This window comes from Sceloporus undulatus, chromosome 1, assembly GCF_019175285.1.
Source record: "Sceloporus undulatus isolate JIND9_A2432 ecotype Alabama chromosome 1, SceUnd_v1.1, whole genome shotgun sequence".
Classification (NCBI taxonomy): Eukaryota; Metazoa; Chordata; class Lepidosauria; order Squamata; family Phrynosomatidae; genus Sceloporus; species Sceloporus undulatus.
The window spans coordinates 382,360,417-382,387,400 of NC_056522.1; positions in this window are offsets into that span (position 1 = coordinate 382,360,417).

A 26,984-nucleotide genomic window follows, 5' to 3' on the forward strand; every position below is an offset into this window, starting at 1 on the left:
GATTCTATGATTCTAAAGAGGAGGAGGCTGAGCATGTCTCCTGCCTCCTCCTGATTTCTCTCTAACTTTTTTTTTGGGGGGGGGGGAATTCCTTGGGACCAGAAATGTAACATCTTCCAGACGCGGTCCTGTTTTCCCTGCGCAGGCGCAAACACGTTAATTCGCAATACAAAGCCAATCAGTAGGTACTCTTGTGACGATTTCATTTGGGTTTGCACTGCTTTCTCTTTGGGATGGACACTGTTTTCGTCTTTGCGTGTGATGAGCTAGTGTGTCATTTTGTGCATTTTCGAATTGGCCCCACTTTCTTCTTCTTCTTTTGGGATGGTGATACATTCCTCTGCGTGAAAAACTCCATAGAAAGTTTACTAACACCTCTAGTTTGTTGGATGATTTAATGCTACCACCAACTTTAATTCTCTGCCCATTCACATACCCATGTGCGTGTTTATGCGCACACCAATGCAATCACAAACTCAGCATCAGGGGATGTCTGCAGGCTCGGTATCACCTTCTGGGCAGTGAAGGCCTTTCTATCCTTTGCATAAACCATAGGTTTACTTCCAGGGGGAGAGCAACCGCTTCCTTACTACTTGGCACAATGGCATGGAATTTGCAGGCATGAAGTAGCACTCTCTTACTGCCAGGAGTGCATACAAAAATCCATCAGGGATAGCTTTTATTGTCCAACCGAAATACACAATATCCTTGTTGCAAGCTTTCAAAGCTCCATGGGCTTCTTCTTCATCAGGCAAGATGTCACAAACCAAAAAGGAGAAAGAAAGAAAGAAAGAAAGAAAGAAAGAAAGAAAGAAAGAAAGAAAGAAAGAAAAACAATTGGAGATGTTAGTCAGATGCCTGCATGTTGTTTCAGTAAAGATGTTATGATGGGGAGGATATCTTTTGCAAGCAGGGTCCTCCTCCTCCTTGAGGCTCAGAGAACTATCTACTATCACTTTGCACTCTGTCCATAACTTCAAATCCTAAAAGCTGCTGGTTGAGGAATCACTGAATCCTAAAGCGGGAAGAGGCCCCCAAAGGGCCACCCAATCCAACCCCATTCTGCCATGTAGGAAGACACCATCCAAGCCCTCCCTGGGACAGAGGGCCATTCAGTCACAGAACCATAGAAGGACCCTGATCCTGTCCAAACCCCGTCTTCTGCCATGCAGGAACTCTCAATCAAAGCAGCCCCATTTTGACAGATGGCCATCCAGCCTCTGTTTAAAGACCTCCAAAGAAGGAGACGCCACCAAAATCTCCAGTGCGTTCCATTGTCAGACAGCTCTTACTCTCAGGGAGTTCCTCCCAATGTTGAGCTGGAATCTTTTTTCCCTGCAGCTTGTATCCATTATTGCATTGTATCCTATTCTCTGGAGCAGCAGAGAACAAACTTTCTCAGTCCTCAATATGGCATCCCTTCAAATATTGAAACAGGGCTATTATCATATCACCTCTTAACCTTCTCTTCTCCAGGGTAAACATCCCCAGCTCCCCAAGTCTCTCCTCATAAGGCATGATTTCAAGACCCTTCACATTTTAGTCTTCCTCCTTTGGACACATGGCTCCGGTTTTTTAACTTCCTTTTTGAATGGTTTTGCCCAGAACTGGGCACAGGATTACAGTGGTACCTCGGGATACGAAATACCCAGGTTACGAAATTTTCGGGATACGAAAAAATCCCATAGGAAATCATTGTTCCGGGTTACGAATGTTTTTTCGGGATACGAAGAAAATTTTTGGTGCTTTTTTCGGCTTTTTCGCACGAAACGCGGCTTTTCCCCATTAGCGCCTATGGCAATTCGGCTTACGAAGGCTTTTCGGGTTACGAAAGCGGCCGCGGAACGAATTAATTTCGTAACCCGAGGCACCACTGTATTCCCGGCGGAGTCTGACCAGAGCAGAATACAGAGGCACTATGACTTCCCTTGATCTGGAGCAATTGGTCCCAAACTTTGATCTTCCAGGTGGACTTCAGCCCCAGAGTTCTTGGCTTTTGACCGTGTTGATGGGGCTTCTGGGAGTTGAAGTCCAAAAGATCTGGTGACCCAAAGTTTGAGAATCACTGATCTAGGCACTAGACTCCTATGGATGCAGGCTAGGATCATATTGGGGGTTTTCTTTAATCCTCTTGTTAGGACTATAAACAGGGTTTAGGCTCAGTGAAACATTTATACTCATGGAGCTCTGCTTGTGCATCCATGAACTTAATAGAACATGAATGAATGGGTTGAAATGGCAATAAAACAGATTCTACCTAAACATTAGGAAGATTTATTTACTCTAAAAAACTATCCAATAGTGGAATGGACCGTCTTGGAGGGTGATGGACTATCTGCCTTGGAGGCCTTTAAAGAGAGGTGAGGAAGGCATCTCTGAGGAGTGTTTTGTGTATTCCTGCATGGCAGGGGCTAGATGAGGTGGCTCTTGGGGGTCCCTTGCAACTCTGAGACCCTCTGATTCTCTGCCAAAGAAGGAGCATGGCGGCATCTGGCAGGGATGGCCTTGGCTCTGCCATCCCCAGAGGAAGACATCTCCTAAAAGCGGAGGATTTCCATGCATAATTCCTAAACAGACTAGAGATCCGATCAGCCCGGTGCACAATTTTCCGGCTCAGTTCTCATCTGTGTGATGAAGGAGGCCCATTCAAAGACGATAACATCACTCTGATGGGTCCCAGGGCGCCCTCCGAAAGTGCATCTCGCGCCGTTCTATTGTGCCGAAGATCATCTTCATTTGGAAGTGACAAGCAGAGGACGGGTGTAAAATGGGTCACTCTAATTAAATATCGGAGGACGAGGCCAACTGGAATGGAGGAGGCGGCAGGCGGCTGGAAAGGCCCAGGTGTCGGGAACGATCGCTCATAAAATGAGCTGCTTTAAAGGGAATGGCAGCCAGTGGATCCCCACCATCACCACCAGCATCCAGGCACAGAACAGATGACAAGCTAAAAGGAGGAGCATGGTAGCCATCGCTAAAATGGAGACTGGTCCGTTTTCATACCCAGGGCTCCTAATTTTACTGAAATCCATGGGACGTCCCACAGTATGGATTTCAACAAACAGAGGCTGCAATCTGAAAAGGCAAGGTTCCCTGCAAGGTTTCCTGTGCCAGCAATGTCCCTTTGCACTCTGCACCGGACAAGCAAAATTATGCTCAAAATCCTAGAAGATAGACTCCAATCATCCATGAAGAGAGAAATGCCAGAGGTCCAAGCGGGGATCAAGAAAGGAAGAGGCAGCAGGGGCCACATTGCAAACAAGATGGATAATGGAGTAAAGCAGGGAGTTCCAAAAGGAAATCAGTGTGTGCTTTGTAGATTATAGCAAGGCCTTTGGCTGCATAGATCAGGGCACTCCCTTAAAGACATGGGAGTGCCAATAGATCGGATAGTCTTGATGAGGAATCTGTGTTCAGGACCAGAGGCGAATGTCAGCCTGACAGGAGACGGAGAAAGAGGATGGTTCCCAATTGGCCAAGGAAGCAGGCAAGGCTGCATCCTATCACCCTCCTTATTCAACTTGTATGCAGAACATTGTAAGGAAAGCAGGCTTGGACACAGAAGAAGGAAGAATGAAAATAGCAGGAAGGAATATCAGCAATCTAAGATCCGCGGATGACACCATAATACTAGCAGAGAACCTCAAAGACTAAGGAAGATCAAGGAAGAAAGTGAAAAGGCAGGCAAAAATAAGGACCACCAAGGACCTTCACAAGTTCAACCTAGACATAGTAGAAGAATCAAATACTGATAGAAATGGGGATTGCAGCCAGGAAATCAGAAGAAGAATGGGAAGGACGGCTATGAAATGACTAGAGAAGATGCTAAAATGCAAGGATATACAACTGAGCATGAGAGTTATACTCATACAAGCCATTGCATTCCCTATTGCCATGGATGGATGTGAGAGCTGATATTTGGGATGTGCTGGTTTGCAAAGAAAGGAGTTTATCCCACGGGAGGAATTGCTCTTAATTTCGAATGAAAAGAAAGTGGGGCCAGAACGCATTTATGTGAATTCGCTAGTTCAGCAAATTTACGTGAATTTGAATTGCGTCCGAACTGGCTTCCCATTGCCCCAAAATAGCTTGCCATTGCCTGAAATTGCATGTGATCACCTCTCACGCAAAAATGTGAAACCCCAGGATTGCGTTCAGACTGACTTCCCATTGCCCAAAATTGCGTGTGGTAATCTTTCACGCAATAATGTGAAACCCCAGGACTGCGTTTGGACTAACTTCCCATTGCCTGAAATTGCGTGTGGTAGTCTATCACGCATAACGTGAAACCCCGTGATTGCGTCCGGATTGCCATTGGATTATCCTTCCACTTTCCCTGGTCTGATAAACTCCAAAGAAGCTCTCCACTCCAAGCAAACATTGGTGAGGTGAGACTGACAGTGTGCCTCCTCCTGGTATGCGCTGTGGACATGTCCAAGTGCTGCGGCTTTTTGGTGCATGAATGCAGCATAAATATACTACATTTATTGATTGTTGGTGGGTCCCTTCAAGTTGGTTTTGACTTATGCCGCCGACCGTAAAGTAAAGTATCACAGGGTTTTCTTGGCAAGATTTGATCAGAGGGGATTTGCCCCTGTCCTCCTCTGAGGCTGAGAGAGTGTGACTTATTGCCCAAAGTCAGCCAATGGGTTTCATGGCTGAGCTGGGATTTGAACCCTGGTCTCCAGAGTCAGAGTCCAATGCTCAAACTTCAACACCACACTGGCCCTCTTATGTATTGCCTTACATGAACATAATATACTACATTCATTTTGTATTATATATTTTAAACAGGTTGGCTTTTATAGATGCGCCTATTCTCTTAAATTATAGCCCTGCGATGTGGGATCTCTCCGAAGGCCAAAGTGGCTGAGTCCTGCGCAGTTTGCCTCTTGCAAAACCCTTCCCTTCCAAGGTTAGAGAGATAAACATTGGCCATATCTATCCTCACTGCTTTAGCTCTGCAAAGATGCCTGAGTTATAGGCGCCAGCTCCCAGAGAAAGCATTTTGGGAAATACGGGCAGCTTATATCCAAGTGTGTTCTCAGCCCACGTTCACAGCCTATGCCTCACACACACACACACACACACACACACACACCAGCTTGTCTTTTTAATCATACTTTAAATAAAAGGAAAAGAAACACACCCCTTTCTGAAGGAATCTGGTAGTCAAGATGCAAAAGATCATTGAATCATGGAATGCTAGAGATGGGGAGACCCCAGGGACTGTTCAGTCCAACCCTAGCCTGCCCTGCAGGAATGCATTGCATCCTAGAATTGGAAGACACCCCCAAGGACTGTCCAGTCCAATCCGCTTTTTCTGCCCTGCAGGAATGCATTGCATCCTAGCATTGGAAGGGACCTCCAAGGGCCATCCAGTCCAACCCCTTTCTTCTGCCCTGCAGGAATACATAGGATCCTAGGACTTTATCACACGGGGAAAATTGGAAGGTTAACCAAAGGTTAATCCGGGGTCATGCTAGGCATTTAAAAGAATTTTACAACAGATTTTCAAACAACGTTGGACACAAACGGAAGGCAATCCAAACACAATCGTGAGACATCCTAGAATTTGCTAAATTCAGAAAACAATCAAATTTATAAATCCTGTTCCACTGCAAATTCGCAGTCAAATCGCATTTGCATTCGTATGAAATGCCACTCCAGTTTGGCCATGGGATTCCCCCCCAGTAGAAATAAACTACAATTCCCATGATCCTCTGTTGCAATTGTGCTTCCAAGTCTTCCGTTGCTGCTGAGAGGAAAGCAGCTCTTTTAGAAGGAGGAAGAAATAGATATTGCAAGGCATCTGCATGGTCAAAATTGTGAATGGACGAAATAAGAAATAAGAAAAACAGAAGACCGTACGAACGCGAATTGTGTAAAATGTTTAGGATACGATTCTGTCCTCCCTGCGCATGCGCAGAGATGCTAATTCGAAACCAAGAAGCCAATGGGTACGTACTCATGTGATGAATTCATTCGCATTCGCGCTGCCTTATCTTTTGGATGGACGCCGCATTTGTCATTGCGTGCAATAAGCTACTATGTAATGTATTGCATTTTTGCATTGGCCCCACTTTCTTCTTCTTTTGGGACGGTGATACATTCCTCTGTGTGAAAAAGTCCATAGAGCTGGAAGAGAGCCCAAGGGCCGTCCAATGCAACCCGCTTCTTCTGCCACGCAAGAAGACTCCATCCAGGCCCTCCCTGGGACCGATGGCCACCCAGCCTCTGCTTCAAAGCCCCCAGAGATGGAGACTTACCCCCCTCCGGCAGTCTACACCTTGTTGAAGAATAACTCTTCCCAACAGGAAGTCCTTCCTAATACTTAGGTGGAAGCCCCTTAGAGGCAGTTGCCCTTGTAGTAGACAAGACCCCCAAAGCCAGTTTGCACCAGTTTATTGCATACTGGGCTCCTTCCCATGTCTCTGGCCCTATCCTCTCTGGCCCTTTCCCTCCATCACTTTATGGATTCTGTTGGCTTGTATTCTGGGCAACATCAGAAACCTGTCTTCTAAAGGCATCTCTTTCCTTAGCCTTGTGAATGAAGCCATGCGCTGCTTGCCTTCCTCTCTGCAAACACAGAGACACAGAGACATCCTCCGGCGTCATTTGCCATCGAGGGTCTTTGGCTGGAAGAGCATCTTCCTCGTCTTTTGGAATAACAATTTCTTTTGGGGGGCCAGGAGCAAGGATGAGCCAAAGGCTGGGTTTGTCAGAAGGCATTGCCTGGCACAGAATGGGTTCATTTATAGCCTGACAGAGATTTTATTTTGTTTCTGAAAAAGGAAAAGCTCCGTTTTTTTGCTCACATGCGAAAGAGCAGATGGCTCTCAGAGAGAGCTGCAACATCACTCCCACGGCTTTGGCTTTTCGGGAGCCAGGAATTAGCACTTCGGCTGAGAAATATTGTTGGCTGGAGGAAGGATCGTTGGGAAATAACGACGGATAAGAATAGCTCCTATTAACCACCGTTTCAGGCTGGATGGACAGAGGTCTTCATCACGACTTTATGGGTTCATACTGCAATGGACTCTGCAAAGTCAGGAGTAAAAAACTTGCTAAGGATGCCACAGGGTTCTGTCCATAAACTGAGAAAGAAGCCATGCCAGACTGATAGTCTCTCTTTCTTTGATCAAATGACCATCTTGGTAGATGAAGGGAATGCTGTGGATATTGTATATCTTGATTTCAGTAAGGCTTTTGACAGGGTTTCCCATGACATTCTTGAAAACAAGCTTGTAAAATGTAACTGTTAGACAAAGTAACTGTTACATGGATTTGGAATTGGTTGACCGGCCGAAGCCAAAGGGTGCTCAGCCATGGCTCCTTTTCATCCTGGAGAGAAGTGACCAGTGGGGTGTCCAGTGGGGCTCTGTCCTGGGCCCAGTGCTATTCAACATCTTCATCAATGACTTGGATGACAGAATTGGGAGCATACTTATCAAATCTGCAGACAACACCAAATTAGGAGGAATAGCTAATACTCCAGAGGACAGGATCAAGATTCAAAATGACCTGAATAGACTAGAAAGCTGGGCCAAAGCTAAGAAAATGAAATTCAACATGGAGAAATGTAAGGTATTGCACTTAGGGCAGAAAAATGAAATGCACAGATATAGGATTATGGGGGACACCTGGCCTAAGGAGACTTCTACATGTGAAAGGGATCTGGGAGTCCAAGTAGACCACAAGTTGAACATGAGTCAAGAGTGCGATGCAGCAACTAACAAGGCCAATGCAATTCTAGGCTGCATCAATAGAAGTACAGTGTCTAGATCAAGAGAGTATTAGTGCCACTGTTATTCTGCTTTGGTCAGGCCCCACCTAGAATATGTGTCCAGTTCTGGGCGCCACAATTCAAAAAGGACATGAGAAACTGGAGCCATGTGTCCAAAGGAGGGCGACAAAATGGTGAAGGGTCTGGAAACCATGAAGCCCTATGAGAAAGACGGAGGGAGCTGGGGATGTTTAACCTGGAGAAAAGAAGGTTAAAGGTGATATGATAGCCCTGTTTAAATTTTGAAGGGATGTCCTATTGAGGAGGGAGCAAGCTTGTTTTATGCTGCTCCAGAGACAGGACACAATGGAGCAATGGATGCAAGCCAGAAGAGATTTCCAGCTCAACATTAGGAGGAACCTCCTGACAATAAGGGCTGTTTGAAAGTGGAAGATGCTCCCTTGGAGAGTGATGGAGTAGGGAGAGGTGGGATATAAATAATGTTGTTGTTGTTGTTGTGCAGTGGAGTCTCCTTTTTTGGAGGTCTGCAAATGGGGATGCTTTGATTGAGAGTTGCTGCATGGCAGAATAGGTTGGTCCTTGGGGTCTCTTCCAACTCTGATTTTGTGATTCTATGATTGTGCAGGTGCTACCATTGTGCATTGCACATTGCAACCATACATTTCACATTTGTCTGCATGGTGCAACAGGGTCATTCTCTAATGTGAAACTCTATGGGTTGCATCTGGTTGTATACATTCACATGGCTATGTCACTGTTGCAGGCTGGGCCCTAGTTTGGACTGAAATGTATTACATTTAAGCTCCCCAAATGTAAATAATGGGTTCATAGGCCCTGTAGGTTGTAGAAGATTTAATGCAAAAAGTCTTTGCACATTAGAGCATGTTTGTTTGTGTGTGGTATGAAGAGCTAAGAGGCAGCCCAGTTGCAGGCAGAGCAGCTACTCAATGGTAAGCAAAGCTATGAACAGGTGCAACCAATAGTAAGCAGGTGCAGGGAACAGAGTGATGGGCAATGCACTCACCTGGCAGACAGAAGGCAAGCAAAAGCCAAGATCTTACCCTCCTTGGATTGTTTCTATTATCTGCAAGATCTGGACCGGAGGAGAGGGTTGTTGACATGAATGAGGTCCGCTAGAGAGCTCTCATTTCATTGGAGCAAGATGTCAGTTGATAGTCTGGGCAGAGCATAAAATACGCCAAGAAGAGAGAGAAGTCGGGCCACTTGGCATGAAGAAGGCTATTTGATAACAGCTGTGCTGTTCTGAGCTGATAAACTGCCAGACAAGCTGATGCAAACAGATACCGCTGGTAAGGAAAACAACCTACGCTGCGCCGGATGGAGGGACTTCCCATTCCGATGGCGATGGATGCCCAGGATGGACGTTTATAGCTACCTAACGGATCCTGCAAGGCTCAAGGGGATACTGCCAGGCTGCTGGGTGCCTTCGAGTCATTTCCACGTTATAAATAATAATGAGTGAAACTTTTATTTATACCCCGCTTTTCTGTAATAAAACAATCAAAGTGGCTAACATAGTTAAAAACACCCAACATACCATATAATATTACAATATCCACCCCACCCCCCTTAAAAAGGAATCAAATAGGTTACAGTTAAAAATAACAACATAAACAATGGGCAGAATGGTAGCATGGTCCACGGCGCAAGGGAGCAGTCAGTTCTGCGGCCAAGAGCCTTTATTCAGGCAAGGCCTCCGGAAGAGATCCCTTTTGGCAGCCGCTTTGGAGCTGTCTGCGTTGACCATTTGACGGATCTCCTCTGGCAGGCTGCTCCATAGTCTGGGAGCCATAGATTACTCCCAGAGGACCTGAGGGTGCGGGGTGGATTATACAGAAGGAGGCAATCCCATAAATAGGTTGGACCCAACTCATGTAGGGCTTTCAAGTCAAAACCAACACTTTGTACTGTGCCCAGAAACCAATAGGCAGCCAATGGAGTGACTTCAATATTGGTGTTATATGGTCACTCCTTGCTGTTCCTGTGACCAACCTGGCTGCCATATTCTGTACTAGTTGGAGTTTCCGGACTAGGCACAAGGGTAGCCCCATGTAGAGCGCATTGCAAAAGTCAAGTCTTGCGGTTACCAGCGCATGTAATACCGTTTCAAGGTCACCCCGTTCCAGGAAAGGGCGCAGCTGGCATATCAGTCACCGAAGCTGATAGCAGGCGCTCTTGACCGTCGCATTCACCTGATTCCTCATCTGAAGTGACGGGTCAAGAAGTACCTCCCAACTGCAAACACAATCCTTTGAGGAGAGCATGACCTCATCTAGGACTGAAGGTAGCAACCCAATCCCTGGTTTGGGGGCCCCTACTGTGAGTACTTCTGTTTTGTCTGGATTCAGCCTGAGTTTGTTTTTCCTCATCCAGTCCATTACCTCCTCTAGACATGGAATGAGGGGAGAAATGCCATCTATCATCATTGCTGCTGACCAAGACATGGAGAAGTATATCTGGCTGTCATCAGCGTACTGATAACATCCCATCCTGAGAGTAAGGGCTGTTCGGCAGTGGAACATACTCCCTTGGAGACTGTGGAGCCTCCTTCCTTGGAGATCTTTAAACAGAGACTAGATAATCATCTATTGGGGATGCTTTGACTGAGAGTTCCTGCATGGCAGAAGAAGGGGTTGGAGTGGATCAGGGCCCTTCTTGGGGCCCCTTCAACTCTATGGTTCTATAATTGTGCAGGTGCTACCATTGTGGGTTGCACAATGCAACCACACATTTCACATTTGTTTGCATGCTGTATAGTGCAACTGTGCCATTATTGTGAAACTCAATGGCTGGCGTCCAGTTGGGTACATTCACATGGCTATGTCTGGAAATGGCTTCATTTAAGCTCCCCGAATGTAAACAATGGGTTCACAGGACCTGTAAGATGTGCAAGATTTAATGTAAAAAGCTTTGCATGTTAGAGAATGTGTGTGTGTGGTATGAAGAGCCAAGAATCAGCCCACCCCTGGCACCTGCAGCCACCCTTGTGGGCATGGGGAACACGTGGTCTCTGGCCCATCTTTGGCCGTCCATCTGGCCAGACTCCCCCTCCCCACGTCCAGCACTCCGGGTCACTTCTTGGGAGACCTCTTTACCTCTCCAAAGCCCCCAGATTTTCTGGGAGTGTGGACCTCTTTCGGAGCTCTCTGGGGCCAAACATAAGGAATATTGAAAACACAAACACAACTGACTTCCAGTTATTATTGTTGTCCCCCCCCCCCAACCATGCCACAAATTATATGCTCAAGAGAACCCATGTTCCCAAAGGCCCAAAGGTCCTCTGTCCACAAAGAGGCTCCAATGGAGGGACTGACTGTCGGACGCTTCTGCGTTTGCTGCTCAAGAGCCTCGCAGTCTTGCATGGAAACCTTAAAGCCTTAAATAAAAGATACAGAACAGGAGGAAATGGATAGCAGAAATCCCACCACAAAAGACTTACCCCTTTGTTTCCTTCTAAATGCACAAATGAAAAGCCTGCTATCCTGTTCAAAGTGAAGAAGAGCCTAATCCCGTCCCCTGGGCATTGCGGCTCCTCTCCTCTCTTTCCAAAAAGACTCGGGAAGACTGGCCAGAATCCAGTTGGCGACTTAGGTCTTTGCAAGTGGGCTTAGATATGTGGGAATTAGAACCGTATGGTTGTGTAATGGCCACATCCAGCAGAGAACAGCTGTTATATGACTAAAGAGAAGAGCCAGGAAAAGTGTCTGATGCATAATGGGGAAACTGGCCCTGAGGTGCATGGTATCAGTTCTCATTGAGCAACAACGCACACCAGGCGCTCTTGCGGGCATTCCTTTATCCGTCTTTGCAATTCAATAGAGAGGTTTCTTAGCACTGCAGGGAGGGAAGCTAATTGCCCCCAACAAGCTGGGTATTCTTGGGGACCATTTTGGCAATCCCTGTGGGTTATGCTGTGCATTGAAGGCACCTGCAAAAGACTTACATGCCATCCAAAAACGCATGAGGGCATGAAGACGCGTGATCTTTCCAGGCCTTTCCATGCCAACCCTGGTCCCTGGGATTCCCTCTTGAGTGGGAGACTCTTCTCCAGACCTTTGCATTTGGAGAAGCTTTTAAAAGAGAAGGGGTTTTCTTTGTTTGTTTGTTTTAAAGGACAGACTTTTAAGAAGGTGCTTTATTGGTTTTTAATGAACTGCCTTTAATTGCTTTTTATCTTTTTAAGTGTGGGTTTAAATTGCTTTAATATTGGGAGCAGTTTAATTCCATTGTAATGGCCACTTTGGTGTGCGTTGTAACCGGATCGTCCTCTGGCTTGAGTCCCAGTTTTCAGGAAAAGCTGCAGTGATGATGATGATGATGATGATGATGAGATTAAGGGCTTTCAGGTAGCCATATTTGTGCATGGTGCGTTGTTGTGACTTTACTGTTTTAAAAATGGTATTACACTTTTTAAAAAGTGATGGCCTTTCAGTGCAATGGCTCATTTCATTACGTTTTAACTTGTCTGTTGTCAGATTCCTAGCTTTTTCTCGATGCAGCGTTTTTGTAAGCCGCCTTGGTTCCTGCGCCGAGAGAAAGGTGGGACCTAAAAGAAATGAAGAATCAGTGAAAGAAATCACACTTGCAGAACTCTTGAAGATGATGATGATGGTGATGATGATGATGATGATGATGATGATAGTTTTTTATTTATATTTCCCTGGCAGGATTACATCAATAAAAGGTGGAACTGTGTCCAGAGGAGGACCACCAAAATGGAGGAAGGTCTGGAAACCATGAGGCTTCTATGGAGAGAGACTTAGGGAACTGCTGGAAAAGAGAAGGTTAAGAGGTGATATGACAGCCCTGTTTAAATACTTGAAGGGGTCTCACATTGTGGAGGGAGCAAGCTTGTTTTCTGCTGCTCCAGAGAATAGGAGACAATGGAGCAATGGATGGAAGCTATAGAGAAAGAGATTCCTTCCACCTAAACCTTAGAAATAACTTCCTGACAGTAAGAGCTGTTGGACAGTGGAATATACTCCCTTGGAGTCTCCTTCTTTGGAAGTCTTTAAACAGAGGCTGATCGGGGATGCTTTGATTGAGAGTTCCCACATGGCAGAAGAAGGGGATTGGAATGGATGGCCCTTTTGGGGTCTCTTCCATCTCTAGGATTCTATTCTAACCCTTCTTATGCAGCAGCAAAACATCCGCAAAAGTGAAGCCACGCATGTGTGGGGTAACTCAGGTGGGCAAACAATGCCTGCCGGTGCATCTCAGATCCCACCGGCCCATGCATGGTTTTTCCCATTCCATGCAGCAGATATAAAGCAGCTTTTTTGTGCATGTACCAGGAATGATTGCTAAATATTTAGTCCACACAGGAAGTGCATGCAGACCCCAAGCAGATGGGGCAAGTTCCAGGAAATGCTTTCCCTCCATAGAATCATAGAAGGGCCCTGATCCAGCCCAAGCCCCTTCTTCTGCCATGCAGGAACTCTCCATCAAAGCATCCCTGACAGATGGCCAGCCAGCCTCTGCTTAAAGACTTCCAGAGAAGAAGACTCCACCGCTTCATGGTTTCCAGGCCCTTCACCATTTTGGTGGCCATCATGAATGAGGCCAAGCAGAGCGTCAGTGAATGTGGTGCGCTTTCCAAGTCCCTCTGCATTCACAGATAAACAGCAACAGCTGAATACTCTTGAGTAGTCCTCTGGCCTTCTGGATTGGATCCATCAGTGCTATCATTTCACAGGGCTGCGCTGCGTAATCGATAATGTTTGCTTTTAGCCGTAGTCTTTGAAAATGTCATTTTCACGAGGGGAAAGTCTTTTGTGTCTGTAAATATGCTGAAGAGGAATCAATGGACTTTCTGGGCCCAAAAAGTGTCAAAAGGGTGCTGCTTTCCGTTCCTCTTGCAGCCGCCGCAGGTAGTGAGCCAGAGAATCTACAGCGGCAGAGTCTGTTGCGAGGCTTTGAAAGTCTATTTCCTCGCTGATAGGATCTATTTTTCCTTCGGTGGAAATATTTGCAATTATATTGGCTGGGAAGGGGATGTCTTTGTGCTGTTGCCTTCTCAGCAGGGCTGGAGGGAGGCTGGATAAACACCATTAAATCTCTCTCCATCTGGCGCTCGGCAGACTCTCCGGTTGGCAATGTCACCGCCAAAGAGTGCCCCTTTCTTTGGGCAACGGCTGCTGGCACCATGCCTTCCTTCCTTCCTTCCTTGCACCTGCCTCCCTCCAGCGAAAAGGGTGCCTTAAAAAGTTGGGTTCACAGAGGGCTGGGTTCATGGTGGAACTAGGAAAATTTATCATCCAGTATCACCCAAAATCCACAAAACCAGGATACCTTTGTAGGGCCAACCCAAATGCACATCGTCCGTGCTGCAAGGTTTCAAAGCTCTGCTGAACAAAGCTTGCAATGTGTACAATGTGCATCTTGGTCGGTCCAATAAAGGTATCCCTATTTTGTGGATTTTGGATGACATTCTAATTTGCTACATGTCCAACATGATGATGATGATGTTGTTGTTGTCATTGTTGTTGGTAAAACAAACAGAGTTAAAAATCCAAAGCACCACTTCCCTGCTCAGTTCGACTGGTTGCCTGGTTGTTCATTTATCTCTGCAATCAGAAATTTAACACAAGGGTTGCATTGTGTTGTTGTTGTTGACAGTGGTTAAAGCAAACACAGCTAAACCTTCAAAGCCCACCAAAGTTAAAAAGCAATTAAACAGATAAACCCAGCTTCACCAGCAAATTAAAGTCCGACACATCGTCCAAAATGCCTGCTTCCCCTGAAAAGTCAGTTTCCAAAGGTCTTTTGGAGCAAAGACCAGATCCAGCCCCAGCCAGCAAGAGACGCTTGCGCTTGCAGGATCCGCGCCACTTTGCCTGCCATGCCCTTTGGGAAACGTTTCATGCTTTTTAAAATGTCCTATGATTCTGCAGCTGGGAGTCGGAGCTCATTGCGCTTTGCCATCTGAGCATCTGGCTGAGAGCCTCCTGCCAAGAAGAGGCAGCGCCAGCCCCTGCCATCCCCATTTTATGCTTTTTCGGCCCTAAAAAAGAGTCCGGGTCGTTCCTGCAACTTTCCTTTCAGCGAATGGACTCAAGTTTCTGGTCTGCAAAAACCAAAACATCCCCGATATATAATAATAATAATAATAATAATAATAATAATAATAATAATAATAATAATAATATATTTATAGCCTGCCCAATCACTAGGAATCTGGGCAGGTTGCAACAGTAAAATGCATTAGAAATACAGTAAAATGCTAATTGATCCCGTCCCAACCGCTCCCCAATATTTAAACTACAATTAAACAAGCAAAATTTAAAAACAATAAAATGCTATACAGCGTTAGGTTAAATTTAAAAACAATTTGGCGGCCAGAGAGACATAATCACAGAATTGAGATGGTAGTCGTAAACTTACAGAAAGGGAGGAGGCTAGAATTTGTTCGCTAGGCCAGAAGAGATCCATCTTAAGAGCCTTTTTGAAGGCTGCAAGAGTGGATGGAGATCTGGCGGATCTCTTCCAGCCGGTGGTCCCACAGCTTTGGCGCAGCAATAGAGAAGGCCCTTTGGGTGACGGAAGTTAGCCTAGCTCTTTTTGGCTGAAGTAAGTTCTGACTTGGGGACCTTAATGTGTGGGATGAGCAGAATGGAAAAAGGCATTCCCTTAAGTATTCTGGACCCAAGCCATGTAGGGCTTCAAAGGTAATCACCAACACTTTGTACTTTGCCCGAAAACTGATTGGCAGCCAATGAAGGGACTTCAGAACAGGTGTTATGTGATCGTTCCAGGAAGTACCTGTGATTAGTCTGGCTGCCATGTTCTGTACCAATGGAAGTTTCCGAACTTGGCACGAGGGTAGCCCCATGTAGAGCGCATTATAGAAGTCCAAGTGAGAGGTGACCAGCGCATGTTCCACTGTTTCAAGGTGTTCCCACTCCAGGAAGGGGCACAGCTGGTGTATCAGCCAAAGCTGAAAGCAAGTGTGCCTGACCATCGCTTCCACCTGAGCGGTCAGTTGGAGCGACGAGTCCAGGAGCCCCTCCAGACTGCGGACAGAGTCCTTCAGGGGAAGTGTGACCCCGTCCAGAACTGGCGGACGTAACTCCATTTGAGTCCCTATTACAAGTACCTCCGTCTTACCTGGATTCAACCTGAGTTTGTTTTCCCTCATCCAGTCCATCATTGCCCCAAGATAGGCATTCAGAGGAGAGATGCCATCCTTAGTCACTGCATCAATATAAGCGTGGTTTCCATTTGGGCCATTCAGATTTTGCACTGAAATAGTCAGAGAGTGCATTCAATTTCATTCTAATTATAAAAATGAAACTTTAATTTATATCCTGCTTTTTGTTCCCACAATCAAAGCGGTGTACAGCCTTTAAAGAAATATAAATATACAATTTCCACACACCCCTTAAAAAAGGATTAAACAATTCTATCCATTAAAATTACAGACAATAAAATCTAAAAACAATAATCGAATAATAGAATAACGGTGGGCAGAGTCTGCTTGTATATGTCTGTCGGGGGGATCTTTAGGTGGCCGGGATCTATTCCAGGAAGGCCTGCCGGAAGAGATCCATCTTGACAGCTTTCTTGAAGCTCTCTAGGTTGGCAATCTGATGGATCTCATCCGGAAAACCATTCCATAAAGTGGGAGCAGTCGCGGGAAAAGTCCTCTGGGAGGTCACCGTCAATCTGGTCTTTGTGGACTGCAACAAATTCCTCCCAGAGGATCTGAGTGCATGGGGCAGATTATATGGAAGGAGGTGATCCCTTAAGTAGGTTGGGCCCAAGCCATGGAGGGGTTTAAAGGTAATGACCAACACCTTGTTCTGCGCCCGGAAACAAATAGGCAGTCAGTGGAGTGATTTCAATATAGGTGTAATATGGTCACTCCTAGTTGTTCCTGTAATCAATCTGGCTGCCATATTCTGCACCAGTTGAAGTTTCCAGACTAGGCCCAAGGGTAGCCCCATGTAGAGCGCATTCCAAAAACCAAGTCTTGAGGTTACCAGCGCAGGTACTACCGTTTCGAGGTCCTCCTGTTCCAGGAAAGGGCGCAACTGGTGTATCAGCCGGAACTGATAACAGGCGCTCTTGACCATTGCATTCACCTGATTCCTCATCTGAAGCAATGAGTCGAGAAGCACCCCTAAGCTGCGAACACAGTCCTTTGAGGGGAGCGTGAGTCCCTCTAGGACTGGAGGTTGCAGCCCGATACCTGGTTTGGGCCCCCTGCTGTATGTACCTCTGTTTTGTCTGGATTCAACTTGAGCTTGTTTTCTCTCATCCAGTCTATTACTGCTGCAAGACATTGACTGAGGGGAGAAATGCCATCTGTCATATACTTCTCCATGACTGAAACATGGAGAAGTATATTTGGGTGTCATCAGCATACTGATAACACCCCACTCCAGCGGCTTCATATAGATGTTGAATAACATCAGGGACAGGATGGTGCCCTGTGTGACACCACAGTTAAGCTCTGTTTTTGAAGAGCAACTGTCCCTGAGCATCACCTTCCGAAGTCTGCCTGAGAGGAAGGACCGGAACCACTGCAACGCAGTGCCTCCAATTCCTAGCTCTCTCAGGCGATTCAAGAGGATGTCATGGTCTATTGTGTCAAATGCCGCTGAGAGGTCTAATAGCACCAGCAGGGTCACGCTTCTTCTGTCGATGCTTATATGAAGGTCATCAGTAAAGGCGACCATGGCAGTCTCCACCCTAAATCCCATCCTGATGCCAGTTTGAAATGGATCTAGAAAATCGGCTTCATCCAAGACCACTTGGAGCTGAGGAGCGACAGCCCTCTTGATCACCTTGCCCAAAAATGGAAGATGGGAAACAGACCTATAATTTTTCATGTCCAGGGAAGGTTTTTTCAGGAGCGGTCTAACAACTGCTTCCTTTAAGGCAGATGGTACACAACCTTCCCTAAGGGTTGCATTGATGACATGTCTAAGAAATGCTATCAAGGCATCACCCCCTCCCCCCCCGGATGGCCAGCCATGATGGTCAGGGGTCGAGAGGGCATGTCGTCTTCCTCATCTTTCCAAGGATCTTGTCCATGTCATCAGTACTCACAAGCTCAAACTGATCCAGTCTAGTTGATTTTGCCCCAACGTTGGCGTCCAGGTGGGCTCTTATCTGAGAGATTTTACCCGCAAAATAGTTGTGAAATGCATCACAGCAGACTGTTGTCGGGTTAAGTAGAGGGTTCTGGGTAATGCCCATTTAAGACAAAAACATGAACTCGCTGGAGTTCGGTTTGTCTTTCCCCCGAGAAGGAAATTGCAGGAGTTGTGCTTGTAAAAAAAGACCAAAACAGAATGAAAGAATCCCTTCTGCAGCCATGTCTTCCAGAGGAAGAGATTCCCCCCGATTGCTAAATGGAAGATGCTCCAGTGAAGGGCGTTTGAGAGGTCTTTGGGTTGTCAGAAATCAGGAGCAATAGGTTCTTTCGCAGCTTTAATCCGCCGGCAGTTAAAGCAATCATTGGGAGCGTTCCAGCCGCGGCACTCGAAGGCGGTGAAAAATGTCCCAGTTGTTCCTCCTCTGGCAGAAGTCAGGCCAGGCCATAACTTTTAGGCATTATCCTAATTCCCTTCCCCTTCTTCTTGATAAAGTGCAACACAACAGACACAAGTCAGGTAATAACCAACTGTTTGCGCTTCCGTCCAAAGGCACGCAAGATGGCCTCCCATTTGTCTCCGGCGAGACAGAACAAATGTCAATGTCCTGATAACTGAGGCCCCCGGTTTCCTTCCTTGCAAGCTACTGGCAGCAGCAACTTCTCATCCATCTTCTGTCCCTCTCCTTCTCCTGCCCTAAATAAAGGGAGAGAAGGAAAGAGAGAGAAGAATATCTTCCCAGGCAAAAGCAAAAGGGAAGGAAATAGGAGGTCTTCGGGGGTGGCAAAACCTGGCAAGAAAACCCCATGATAAGGTCACCATAAGTTGGGAAAAACTCAAAGGCACACAACAGTGATCCCTAAGTACAGTGGAAACTCGCTTTACACGGGGGATCTGTTCCAGACGCACCCCCCCTCCCCCTGCATAAGGCAAATTCCACCTATGCTCAAGCCCCATTCATTTGAATGGGATGTGCTGCCCCTTGCACCCTGCGTGCTCCCCGTGGCTTGAGCGCGTACGCTCAAGTCCGCATATAGCGCGCCCACGTATAACGCAGGCACACTGTACCTCCTAAACTGGTGTGTATGTACTGGTGTTGTTGAGGTTGTGTGCCTTCAAGTCGTTTCCAACATATGGCGACCCAATGGCAAACCTATCATGGTGTTTTCTTGGCGAGATTTGTTCAGAGGGGTTTGCCATTGTCTTCCCCTGAGGCTGAGAGAGTGTGACTTCTTGCCCATTGGGTTTCCATGGCTGAGACAGGTGTGTGTGTGTGTCTGTGTGTGTATTTGGACATGTTGGGGAAGACACCTGCTTAGACCATGGATGAGATTTGCAGTTCTTCAGAGAATAAATGGACAAGAACCAGACACTGAGAATGGGAATGCACAAAAACCAGCTGCTGTGATTGTGATCTTCTGTCCCAAGGGATGCTTTGACGGTGAGTTCCTGCATGGCAGAAGCGGGTTGGACAGGATGGCCCTTCTTGGGGTCTCTTCCAACTCTATAATACTATGATTCTTTATCATCCCGAGGAAGTGAAGCACTGATCCGGCCTTTGCTTCCTCCCTCCTGCTCTTCTCCTTCTTCTTTCCTGGGAACCCTCTTAATCCCCTCTTAACTTCTGAAGCGCAAGATCCTTCTCCTTCTGACCTGAATCTGCCCGGCAGACTAATGGCGATAATGAATCAGAGGGAAGGCTGCTGCTGCTGCTGCCTCTCTGCCAAGCGCTTAGGAGATTTTATCGCAAGCCCTGCCATGATGCTGTTTCTGGGCAAGCGGTTTTATGACCCAGAATCCCCCAGGGACCCGACACTCTTGACATCGACAAGAGCCAATTGCTTTTCCCCTCCACAAACTTTCATTACTTTTTCAGGGGAAGCTTTTCCTCCTGCGCAAAGGTGAGCATCACTCCCAAGACCTCGGGCGCCACCGATCATACGGCATTATCATCTCTCGGCCTTGCGTTGTTTAAGGGCGCCGTCAAAGCCCAGGTGCAGGAGCAGGACCGCCAGGCCAGAGGGACACGACGGAGGGGTTGCAAGATGCGCAGAAGCCTCCTCTTCCTCCTGGAGGCATCAAGGCGTCCATTTCTCTCTGGACTTTATCACACGGGGAAAATTGGAAGGTTAACCAAGTGAGAATCCGGGGTCATCCAAGGCATTATTGCAAAAGACTTTCACACAACATCGTGTGCAAATGGGTCACATCCCATACAGAAATGTGCAATTACCAGGAACAGCTTCTTTTGCAAAAAGACCGAATTTGCAAGTCCATTTCCATCGCAAGTTCGCATTCATTTTGCAATTGCATTAGTGTGAAAGGCACTTCCAGTTCAACCATGGGATTTCCCCTGTGAGAAACAAACTACAATTCCCATGATCCTTTGTTGTGCGTTTGCTTCTGTTTCTCCTTCGTCTTCCCTGGCTGCCGAGAGGAAAGCAGCTGTTTCTCAAGGAGGAAAGAGCGAAGGAGGGGGAAATGGAAGGATGAGGAGCCTCAGCATGCCTCCTTATTCTTGCCCACCTCCTTGGGTCCAGAAGCATAAAATCATCTTGATGTGATACTCCTCGCTCTGTGTGCGCACACACAAACACACACACACACACCCTAATTTGAAATCACAAACCTGATAGGTATATACTCGTGAGATAACGAAATTTGCCTTCGCGTTCCTTTCCCCTTGGATGCGCATTGTGTTGCTTGGTGCATGTGATAAGCAATTGCGCACCTTCAAGCATTTCTGGGATGCTACCACTTTCTCCTTTTTTCGAGATGAAAAAGTCGTCTCCTTCTCGCTTTCCTCGCAGCAGACGTGGGCTGAGGGCTTGCATTCCTTCAAGACATTTCCAGTCTAAGGCAACCCTTGGCAAGATTTAGCCAGAGGCAGGTGTGGGCGGGGCCAGGGGAGCCGGATGCGTTCTGGAGGAGTGGAAACGCCCCTTTTGGGTGCGCCCACCTTCCCTCCACGTGGGAAGCAAACTGACGCTCGCGGTGCAGTGCAACAGTAAACTTGAATGGTCACTTCCCAACTCTTCCCTACCGCCATCACAACAGTGTCCAAATTTTCAGGCTCTCAGGCCCAACTGGCTTCACAGAGCCCTAGCTCCTGGTCAGTCTCTTACACCCGGCTGGGGTTCTCCTTGGGCAGGGCGCATTTGTCGCCCTCCGGCGTGCTTCTCTAGGGGCTCCAGGTCGGACTTCTCTTGGTCTTGGGGCACGGGGCCTACTTCCCACTGCTTGCCCTTTGGGTCTCACCACTCCTCCTCCAGGACCCACCTCTCTGAGTCAGAGTAAGCGAAGTCGCCTTCCTCCCGGGAGTCCCTCAAACGTACTTCCTCGTGTGGGTCCCGCCATTGTACCCCGGCCCTTCGCTGCAGGGATACCAGGGTGCCGGCTCGGTTTGGGCTCCGCACCACCTGCTCTTTCCCTCCCGCGGCCGCTCCTCCCCGACCAGCTCTTCCGCGTCCTTCTCCTCTCCCCGCGCGCCTCTGCCCCTCCTCCTTTGTATTCCTCAGGTCGGCCCCACCCACCTCCTCTGGCTCCTCCTCCCTGTTCTCCCACCTGGTCCCCATTAGCCTCCCCAGCACTCTCTCCTAAGGGGAGCTCCACCTCATCACAGCAGGTTGACCAGAAGTCCTAACCCCAAAAGGGGACAAAGCGCCGAAAAGGGAGGCCATTTGGAAAAAAGGTAGGGCATTACCAAATAAAAGCTGGAAAGACTTCCTGACAGTAAATGCTGCTCGACAATAGAAGAGTCATAGAGTTGGAAGAGACCCAAAGGAGCCTGATCCAGCCCAAGCCCCTTCTTCTGCCATGCAGGAACTCTCCATCAAAGCATCCCCTGAGACAGATGGCCATCCCGCCTCTGTTTAAAGACCTCCAAGGAAGGAGACTCCACCACAACCTCCATTCAGGGAATGTGTTCCACTGTTAAACAACCCCAACAGTCAAGAAATTCCAACTAATGTTGATCTGGAATCACTTTTCTTGGAGCTTGCATCCATTGCTCCATTGGGTCCTGTTCTCTGGAACAGCAGAAAACAAGTTAGCTCCATCTTCAATATGACATCCCTTCAAATATTTAAACAGAGCTAAACAGAGCTTAACCTTCTCTTTTCCAGGCTAAACATCCCCAGATCCCGAAGTCCTTCCTCATAGGGCTTCATGGGTTCCAGACCCTTCACCATTTTTGCCTCCCTCCTTTGGACACATCCTTTTTGAATTGTTTTGCTCAGAATTGGAGACAGGGTTATTCCAGGTGAGGCTTGACCAGAGCAGAATAGAGCGGCACTATTACTTCCCTTGATCTGGACACTAGACTTCTATGATGCAGCCTAGTATCGCATTGGCCTTGTTAGCTGCCACATCACACTATTGACTCATGTTCAACTTATGGTCTACTTGTACTCCCAGATCCCTTTCACACGTATAAGTCTCTTGTTCAGCCAAGTGCCCTCCATCCTATATCTATGCATTTCTTTTTTTTGCTCTAAGTGCAGTACATTATGTTTCTCTGTGTTGAATTTTATTTTGTTAGTCTTGGTGGAGGTTTCAAAGCAGAGGCTGGCTGTTCCTCTGTCCCAGGAGGGCTTGGATGAGGTTTTCCTGCATGGCAGAAGAGGGTTGGAATGGATGGCCCTTTGGGGTATCTCCCAAATCTATCATTCTCTGGTTCTATGATCCAATGCCTGAGTGGCGCTGGCCTTAAAAGAGGACATTTCCACACCGATTAACCCCCTCCAAGCCTTACCAGGTGCTTAGCTCAGCTCCATATTGCTTGACCTTTGTAGACACCAAACATCAAGTATAGGCACAAGCGCTAAGGAAGGCCACAGATATCGTTCCCATTTTCCAAGTTGGGGACGGAGTGTGTGAGACGAGTGTGAGAAAGAGAGAGTTGTTTTCAGAACCCGCAGGTGACCCTCCTTGGCAAAAACGAGGCAGACCTAGAGCAACGTTGCTCTTGGAAGATCTTGCCGTTCGCGCTCTCCACGATTTTTCCTCTACTCCCTGATTCACTCTAAAGATGCCTTATAAGCCGAGCTCAAAACAACCAAAAATAAACTCTAAAAATAAAACGTCACGCGAAAAATCCATGCTTTGCAAGGTATAACAAAGTGAAACGTTGGTGGCGGCAGCGTTGGTGTTTGTCCCCTGCGGAGTGTGGGATCGTGCGGCGTTCTGGCTTTATGTGCAAATGCACCAGTCCATGGTTGCTCAACTATCCTGAAGACCCTGTGAGGACAGAAGGGACAAAGGGGGGAGGTTACATCACTGGACCCCAATAACCCCTCTCCTTTCTGATTCTACACCCCAAATCGCCTGTCCCACTGGTGTACACCCCACATTTCATGGGGGGGGGGACAGGTGTGAGGTGGGTTAGAATCATAGAGTTGGAAGAGACCCCAGGAGCCATCCAGTCCAGCCCCCTTCTTCTGCCATTCAGGAACTCTCAACCCAAGTATCCCCTGAGACAGATGACCATCCAGCCTCTGCTTAAAGACCTCCAAAAAGGAGACTCCACCTCGATTTGCCAAACAGGTCTCACCATCAGGAGGTTCCTCCTAATGTTGAGGTGGACCCTCTTTCCCTGGAGCTTGCATCCTTTCCTCCATTGAGTCCTAGTCTCTGGAGCAGCAGAAAACAAGCTTGCTCCCTCCTCAATATGACATATCACCTCTTAACCTTCTCTTCGCCAGACTAAACATCCTCAGCTCCCCATGTTTCTCCTCACAGGGCTTTATGGTTTCCAGACCCTTCACCATTTTGATGGCCCTCCTTTGGACACGGTCCAGTTTCTCAACATCATTTTTGAATTGTGGAGCCCAAAGCTGGACACAGGATTATTCCAGGTGTGGCAGAATAGAGTGGCACGATACTTCTATTGATGCAGCCTGGAATTGCATTGGCCTTTTTAGCTGCTGCATCGCACTGTTGACTCATGTTCAATTTGTGATCTACTTGGACTCCTAGATCCCTTTCACACGTAGAAGTCTCTCGTTCAGGCAGCTGTCCCCCATAATCCTATATTTGTGCATTTCAGTTTTTCTACCTAAGTGCAGTATCTTATATTTCTCCCTGTTGAAGTTCATTTTGATATCCTTGGCCCAGCTCTCTAATATGTTAAGGTCATTGTGGATTTTGATCCTGTCCTCTGGGGTATTAGCTGATTTGGTGTCATCTATAAATTTGACAAGCATGTCTTCTATTCCTTCATCCAAGTCATTGACAAAGATGTTGAATAGCAGTGGGCCCAGGACAGAACCCCACTGGACACCCCACTGGTCACTTCTCCCCATCATCGTCATTTGTGTTTCATGGGATGGGGAGGTAGATGACCCCCTATGCCTTGATGAGGATAGATCTGCATGGCCTCCCCATTGATGGTTGAGGGGGAAGGTGGGCTAGGAATGCAGGATGATGGGATTTCATCCTTGAAAGAGGGCGCCTGCAGAGCAGAGCAGAGCACAGCAGAGAAATGGCCTCTCGAGCTCCTTCTCCGAAGGCAAGGAGGGTTAATTGCGGCTGGCTCAATTAGGGAGACTTGACTGAGCATGTGTGAGTGTGCGCATGCATGAATATGTGCGCACGTGCCGGGTGTGTGCGATGGAGAAAAGGAGAGTGCTTGAGGGTAAATTAAGACAGCATTTAGCTTTGCTCCTTATTAGCCGCGCATACATTTCCCCCAGAGGCTAATTACCACTGTCACACGGAGTGTCTCCTCCGTTTACAGCCGAGCCAGGGATCCCTTGTCCTGATAGATTTTGCCACAGAACATGTCGCAGTAATGAATGAACAGAAGCGCCGTTTCAGGGGAGGGATTGTCAGGCGGCGAAGAAAACCCCTTCCCCAGAAGAAAAGGCAGAAAGAAGGACAGAGGGAGCGAAGGAGGGAGCCGCTGGATTGGAAGAGAAGAGAAGAAGATAATAACTAGAATACATTTCATTGGGGGATGTTGTAACGACTGTCTCTGGCTGGAATGTGGTTCCTTGCAAAGAGCCCAACTGGGTGCTTTTGAGGTTTTCCAAGAGAGGCATGGAGAGCAAAACCTATACGAAGAGCTGTTGCAGGACTTGGCCCCACTGGGGAGAGACCCTGGGGGAGAGAATGCGGACGGACGGACGGCTCTCATGGTTGCAGCAGGTTAACTTCAGACCCAGAATTCTTTGAGTTTAAAATCTTGAGTTAGGAGCCATTTCCAAATGGTTTTACATTCCAGAACAGAGCATTTGACATGACCTGAATCCCATCATCCTGGCAACCTTTGCTCTCAATACATTTCAGTACTATAATTTTCAACTCCTGAGCATAAGTAAAATTCCAACTCAAATCTACTCTCTACGTAGTCAATATGGTCAATATGGTCTGGCAAGTGTTGACCACAGAGTTGCCCTGGAGGACCTGGCCATTCCTAGAGAGAACACTCCACTCAGCATTTCTAGCTCCTCCAGCGCAGTTCTATGGTCAGTTGTTGGAAGATGTTGACGACAACAGAGTTGCACTGGAGGATCTAGAGTTTCCTAGAGAGGCGTTCTCTCAGGTACAAACACATTGTTTTTCTTATGTTGAGCTTTTCCACATTCATGGGGGTCCTGTGCCCTAACCCCAGTGAATGTGGAGAGACAAGTGTACATTAGAAGGAACTCCTTGAAGGCAATGGAACCAACAGTCAAGAGAAGTGGTGGGGCCTCCTTCTCCAGAGGTTTTAGAATCATACAACCATAGAATCATAGAATAATAGAGTTGGAAGAGACCGCAAGGGCCACCCATCCAACCCTATTCTACCATGCAGGAACTCTCAATCAAAGCATACCCGACAGATGGCCATCCAGCCTATGTTTAAAGACCTCCAAGGAAGGAGACTCTACCAATCTCCGAGGAAGGAGTGTCTTCCGCTGTCGAACAGCCTTACTCTCAGGAAGTTCCTCCTAATGCTGAGGAGGAATCTCTTTTCCTGGAGCTTGCATCCATTGCTCCATTGTCTCCTGTTCTCTGGAGCAGCAGAAAACAAGCTTGCTCCATACTGAATAGGATACCCCTTCAAATATTTAAACAGGGCGATCATATCACCTCTTAACCTTCTTTTCTCCAGGCTAAACATCCACAGCTCCCTTAGTCATTCCTCATAGGGCATGGTTTCCAGACCCTTCACCATTTTAGTCGCCCTCCTTTGGACCCATGGCTCCAGTTTCTCAATGTCCTTTTTGAATTGTGGTGCCCAGAACTGGACACAGTATTCCAGGTGGGGCCTGACCAAAGCAGAATACAGTGGCATTATTACTTCTCTTGATCTAGACACTAGACTTTTATTGATGCAGCCTAAAATTGCATTGGCCTTGTTAGCTGCCGCATCGCACTGTTGACTCATGTTCAACTTGTGGTCTACTTGGACTCCTAGATGCCTTTCACATGTAGAAGTCTCTCCTTAAGACAGGTGTCCCCCATAATCCTATATCTGTGCATTTCATTTTTCCACCCTAAGTGCAGTACTCTGTGTTGAATTTCATTTTGGTCATGGAGAGATTCGATCCTGGAAGTTGTGGAGATGGGGGCAGATGAGGAGGAGGAGGAGGAAAAGAGGAAGAGGAAGGCAGATCCAGGGCAGGGGCAGAGGAAGAGGAGGGACAGCAAAGACCAGAAACTTCAGCAATCCAAACTAAGACCAGAAATGGCAAAATGCAGGTCTATGACTAACATCTTCAATTTCTTTCCCCTGTTTGCCTGATGAAGAAGCCAGTCTGACTTTGAAAGCTTGCAGCATGTCATTGTGCATTTTGGTTTGTCCAATAAAGGTATCATTGTTTGGATGTTATTTGATTTGCCATATAGCCAACATGGCTACTGCTAGATGTTGCCCACTGAGCCATGCTTTCTCAGGTGGTACATAGCTCTTTGCCAGGACCTTCAATGTGCCCCTCAATTCCATGGGACTGCAGAAACACCACCAGCACATTATCCCCAAAGACCTGAGGGTTCAGATGCAACACTGGTTGCAGTGTGGCAGGACTCAGAAGAAGGGCATCCGGTGGAGCACTTCATGCACTGAGCTGCGCATGTGAAAATTTCTGCTCTGCGAGTGAGCTGTAGGATCTCGGCCAAAAAATTGCTATAGA